Below are 6,678 nucleotides of genomic sequence, written 5' to 3'. Positions count from 1 at the left end.
CGGGTAATCAGTCAGATTTCAAAGACATTAACAAGGAGGAGTTCTGAACTTTCTCCAGCTTGCAATAGTGACAGACCCAGTGCGAAGACCACAGCTGAAAGATGCGCCAAGAGTCTGGAGAAGATACGCATGAAAAGCTTGAAGAGATCAAGAAAGACCAATATAGGTCCTTCCTTAATCGCTTCTCTAACAAAGGTTAAAGTCCGAAAGTCCCAAGACCATGTTGGTCCTGTCATGAGTGGGGAACCTCTCTCCACGCAGATCAGACTTCCTTCGACTGATACGGGACACCGAAGAGATATGAGACGTCGCAATCAACAATGCTAGAAAATGTCTCATACTGTATAGGTAACGTTAACCATCCATTACTTAGAGGGATGGCACCTGTCAGCAGTTCATATACAACCGATCCACAATGTGACGGTAGATGATCTATTTCGGCTCAAGCCGATAGAGTTAGAATGGTCCACGGACGCAGACCTTTTCTCTCCCAGATGGGATCAAGTCCCAGAACTCCAAATCGACCTCTTTATCACGAGCATCTTCAAGAAACTACCTCGATATGTAGCCCCATACGAGGACCCTCTAGTGGAGTTAACAGACATCATGTCTCTGGTTTAGAAGGGATGGACTCAGGTATCCGGTTCATCCCATCCAATCGCCTGCTGAAGGTCCTCAACAAGCTGAGATCCTTCCAAGGGAAAGTAGCTCTATTGGCTCCCAAGTAGCCCAAGTGCAATCTGTCCTCTTTAGTGAAGGATCTGAAGCTGAGGCTGGCCCTAGTTCTGAACCCAGGACTATATCAGAGGGTTCAGAATTTGATTGCCTTCGATTTATCACGGAGAACCCGAACCCTTCATTTCATGATTTCCTTGCCCTAGCGGTTAGGAAAAGATTTGGGATCTCAGAAGGCATTATAGAATTATTAAAAGAATACAAGTATAAGTTAACGAGAAGACAATATGAGTCTTCTTGGAAAAAAGTGGGTTGTTTTTGTTAAAGCAAAAGGACAGAAAGAAATTCGGATGAACTTCTGTCTGTCCCTCTTTGTCCACCTTCATAATCAAGGCCTGGCGCCCAACATGATAACTACGTGCAAATCAGCCTTGACCAGAACTCTTCAATATACCTTTCAAGTGGATCTTACGAATGAAATCTTTAATAATATTCCGAAGGCATGTGCAAGGCTTATGCCTGCAGCACCACCAAAGCCCATCTCTTGGTCTTTGGACAAGGTCCTACATTATGCCTCATCCGTGAATAATGAAGATTGTTCCCTTAAGGATCTAACCCAAAGGGTTATTTTTCTGTTCGCTATAGCCTCCAAGGCTAGAGTTAGTGAAATAGTGGCCCTATCTAGAGATGAGGGCCACATTCAGTTCACAGAAGTGGGAGAACTGAATCTCTTCCTGATCCTACATTTCTTGCTAAGAACGAGCTACACACCAAGAGGTGGGGTCCCTGGAGAATCTGCCCTCTGAAGGAAGATGTCTCTCTATGTCCTGTAGAGTGTCTAAAGGTCTATCTTCGTAGAACTTCAGACTTCAGGGGAGGACAGCTCTTTAACCCTGGATAGGTACGGTGGGTCGTTTGCGACCCCGAGCGTCAAAAAAAAACAGGTTTTTCTCACGTGACTCACCCCTGTGACTGAATTTGTGGGTGATCGACCTGTAGGAGGTGTCTCCCCTACACGCTCTAGTAGTGTCCAGATGTGCATTGCTGTAGCTGTACTCCTTCCCCGATTTCTGAGACGCGTCGGGGTCGTTCGCGTCCGAGTTTACCCTTCTGAGGTAGTTTGCATAATTATCAAAGTTATTACGTATTATGAAATTGTCGTAGAATGGCGCAACTTGTATAGGTTATCAGTTGTGGAAAGTCTTGGTGGATTGTTTGGCTACCATGTGCATGTTTTTTTTTTTAGTTAAAATGTCGTTCATCACCACGAGGACCATTTTACCGCGAGTGCCCCTTTTTCATTTTTTTTCATTTTTTTGCCAAGTCATTTTTCCGTAAGATATTGCCAAATAGTGTCGTAAAACTTTTGCTTGTTTAGTGTTGGAAAGTGTGTCTAGATGATCTGGCTACCCATGCATGACTTTGTTTTTGTCAGATACGACGTAGTTATTGGTATATTGGGTATTTAACTGCGGTTACCAATTTCTGTTTTTTTTTCAATATTTGTAAAAATTACTACGTAGTAAGGAATTGCCGTATATTATTCATTTTTTTTTTCATGTTTATGTGTTAGAAAGTGTGCCTTGATGGTTGGGCTAACACGTGCATGTCTTTTTTTTTATCTGAGATGTCGTATATTAGAATCTCGGGCATTTTACCGCGAGTGTCCCTTTTTAATTTTTTTAAATTTTTTTGCCAAGTCATTTTTCCGTAAGATATTGCGAAATAGTGTCGTAAAACTTTTGCTTTTTTAATGTTGGAAAGTGTGTCTAGATGATCTGGCTACCCATGCGTGATTTTGTTTTTGTCAGATACGACGTAGTTATTGGTATATTGGGTATTTAACTGCGGTTGCCAATTTCTGTTTTTTTTTCAATATTTGTAAAAATTTACTACGTAGTAAGGAATTGCCGTATATTATTGATTTTTTTTTCATGTTTATGTGTTAGAAAGTGTGCCTTGATGGTTGGGCTAACACGTGCATGTCTTTTTTTTTATCTGAGATGCCGTATATTAGAATGTTGGGCATTTTTCCGCGAGTGCCCCTTTTTATTTGTTTTGCATTTTTTTGCTTAGTCATGTTACCGTAAGGAATTGGCAAGTAGTGTCGCAAAACTTATATTTTTATAGTGTTGGAAAGTGTTTCTAGATGATCTGGCTACCCATGCCTATTTTTTTTTTAGCCAGATATGGCGTATATATAGGTATGTGTTCGATTTTCCTGTGATTGCCATTTTTTCGTTTTTTCCCATTTCTTTCAAAATTACTACGTACTAAGGAACTATCACAGAGTAATATTTCATTTATATGTTTATTTGTCGGAAAATATGCCTTGATGGTTTGCCTAGCACGTGGCTGAAATTTTTTTTTTCTGAAATGCCGTATATTAGAATGGCCATTTTTCCACGAGTGCCCCTTTTTATTTGTTTTGCATTTTTTTGCTTAGTCATGTTACCGTAAGGAATTGGCAAGTAGTGTCGCAAAACTTATATTTTTATAGTGTTGGAAAGTGTTTCTAGATGATCTGGCTACCCATGCCTATCTTTTTTTTAGCCAGATATGGCGTATATATAGGTATGTGTTCGATTTTCCGGTGATTGCCATTTTTTCGTTTTTTCCCAATTCTTTCAAAATTACTACGTACTAAGGAACTATCACAGAGTAATGATTCCTCTAGATGTTTATTTGTCGGAAAATTTTGTTTACTTTTTTTTTGATTGAATATCATCAAATTTTTTTAGCTAAAATATTGTTTTACATTTTTTTTTCGATTTTATTTCCCTTCAAAAAACATTTTTTGGGTCAGAATTTTAATTTTATAGTCGTAAAATAATCGACAATTATCCAGCAACCCACCATACAATTTTTATGCATATCCAATAATAATTAGATTAGTAAATAACACCTTGAAATTGACATACCCTTCCTACATTTCAAGTGGCAGATTAGGGAGTCTGAGTCAGTGTGGTTGGCGGCCATTTTGTGGACATATCCGAAGCGTAAGCTGCCCTATCTATATATATTCTTGTTCCCTATAGAATTTGTGATATTTTGGTATATTTTTACCTGCATAAATATCATATTATATATTAAATATATGTATTTTTTTACGAAATTTCCAAGTACTCAAAAAATTACCTTTAGATATGGCCCCTGATATAAATGTAATTTACAAAATAATGAAGATTTTTTTACATATTTCTATTTTAGGATAACATATGTTTATTCCCTAAAAAAATTAGCCACTTCCTATTTCATTTGGGTACCCAAAAAAATTCATGAAATTTGGACAATTTTTTTCGGCCAAAAAAAGTTACCCTTTTTTTCTCATTTCAGATCTTCACCTCCATGGGTCTGACTTCATCCAAAATACATCAAGATGTGTCCTAAACATTCAAGAATCAATTCCTAAAAGGATTTGTGTATATATGTATAAACTTTTTTTTTATGAATTTTTATGTCAGGTCTTTTTTTTTTCTACTTAATTTTTTAAAATATTTATAATAAATAGTTTTTCTGCAGATGAGTAGTATTTATCTTTACAGTTGTTTTAAGCATTCAATGAAGTTTTTTTTGGCAAAAGAAAAAAGGAGGTTACTGCAAAAACTGATTTTTCAAGAATTTTTTTTGGCGTCGGGGTCGTTCGTGTCCGAGTATACCCTTAAAGGGGTGTCCGAGGACCGTACCTATCCAGGGTTAAAGGAGAAACCTCTGGATCAAACTTATCCCTAAAACAACTGAGGGCAAAGCTCACCTACTTTATTCATAGAGCAGATCCTGACAGTACTCCCGCAGGCCATGATCCGAGAAAAATTGCTTCATCACTGAACTTCTTTCAGTATATGGACTTTGAGCATCTTCGTTCATTCACCGGATGGAAATCATCCAGAGTGTTTTACAAACACTATGCGAAACAGGTCCATGAATTAAAGCACTATGAAGTGGCAGCAGGTAGCGCATTAAAACCTGCCCACTAATTACTGTCATAGACAGTTAATTAATTGGGACCTCGAACGTCCTCGCTCATATACTGGATGGGAATCATCCAGAGTGTTCTACAAACACTATGTTAAGCAGGTCCATGGACTGAAGCATTATGTGGTGGCGGAAGGTAGATTTTTTAAACCTGCCGTTTAAGTCTGCGATGAACAGCTAATTGACTGGGACTGTCAATTAAAGGGAGAAGGGGTCATCACTTTTAGTGTGACCTCCTTTTTATGAGTGTTACCATGGTGACACTATCTCTGTTCAAAATCCCAGGTGTGGAATTATACAAATAGCACTAGTGCCGTGTGTACGTAGTACAGTAGGCCCCCGCCATATGACATTAATCCGCTCCGGAGTTAGTATTGTATGGTGAAAATGTCCTAGGGCAGGTAATAGAATAGCTAATGCATGAAAAATCCCTGGTAAAAACATCGTAAATTAGCATGTAACAAAATACAATACAGTAGTATAGTAAGCACTGTACTATAATATACTTATATATAATGTACATGTACTGTAGAGTGTATAATTGAATAACATTATAAATAAAAATTATATACTGTACAGTACTGTAAAGGAAAAATTAAATCTTATTTACCTTTGGAGTGACGTGACTTGAGCTGGTAGTGGGTGGAGGCAGAGGGGGGAGGAGACGGTAGATATAAAAACGTATCAATGCTAACTATGTTATGTACACTTGATAATAAATTTATTCTTACTATTAAACAATTAAAATTAAAAATCTTTTTTTTATTATTTTTGTCTTTTGAAATTTTCTTTTAATGATTTTTTTTAGAACTTAACATATTACTCTTTTTTAGCTTTTTTGATAGAATCACTATTATCGTCTTTGCTTTCTAACACTTCTCTTTTGGAGAAATATCTATCCAAAGAAGCCTGTTTCTGACGATTCCTCGACATATTCCTAAAATGACTCATACACTTATCATTAACACTCTGCATAAGACGAATTGTGTGAAGTTTTTCTGGGTGTTTTTTTTTTTCAATGAAACTCGTAAGGTTTTCATACCAACCAATAGCTTCCCTTATTTCTGACGATGTCGTTTCTTCAATCTCCCGCCCCCCACCCCGTCCTCGCCACCACTAAAGCTGTGCTCTTCTTGAATGATCGTCAATTGCATTGCCTCCAACTCCTTTGAGTCTTCAGTCGTAAGCTCCTCCCTGTGCTCCTCGATAAGGTTATGGACGTCAGCCTCATCGGCAACAAGCCCCATGGACCTCCCGATTGAAATTATTTCCTCAACATCACCCTCAGGGGCAGGATCATCAACGGCCTCGTCTTCGGTTGAGGGATCGAAACCTTCAAAGTCTCGTCCTGCTACAACAGCTGGCCGCAGTTTCTTCCATGAGGAGTTCAAGGTGCGCCGTGAAACCTCATTCCAAGCTGTGTCAATCATCTTCAGGCATTGAACGATGTCAAAATGCCCCTTCCAAAATTCACGGAGGGTGAATTGAGTGCTTTCAGTCACTTCGAAGCATCTTCTGAACAGATGCTTCGTGTAAAGCTTTTTGAAGTTGGCAATCATTTGTTCGTCTATAGGCTGGAGGAAAGGGGTGGTGTTTGGTGGCAGATAGAGAACCCTAATGAAGGAGAAGTCAGGATGAATGATGTCCTGGAGGCCAGGAGGGTGAGCAGGGCCATTGTCCAGCACCAGGAGACATTTCAGAGGAAGATCGTTCTCTTCTTAATAGTTCTTGACAGCAGGACCGAAGCAGACTTTTATCCACTCAATAAATATGGTCCTCGTGACCCAGGCCTTAGCATTAAACTTCAAAAATACTGAGAGCCTCTCCTTCGTGATATTTTGTGCCTTGAAGGCAAGAGGATTTTCTGAGTGGTATACCAGTAGGGGCTTAATTTTTAATTCCCCACTGGCATTTGCACAAAATGCGAGCGTAAGTCGGTCCATTGTTTTATGGCCAAGAAGTTTCCTTTCTTCAGCTGTGATATATGTACGGCGGGGCATTTTCTTCCAGAAAAGGCCAGTTTCATCG

The sequence above is a fragment of the Palaemon carinicauda genome, chromosome 21 (assembly GCF_036898095.1).
Source record: "Palaemon carinicauda isolate YSFRI2023 chromosome 21, ASM3689809v2, whole genome shotgun sequence".
NCBI lineage: Eukaryota > Metazoa > Arthropoda > Malacostraca > Decapoda > Palaemonidae > Palaemon > Palaemon carinicauda.
Note: the sequence above shows the minus strand (reverse complement) of the source record.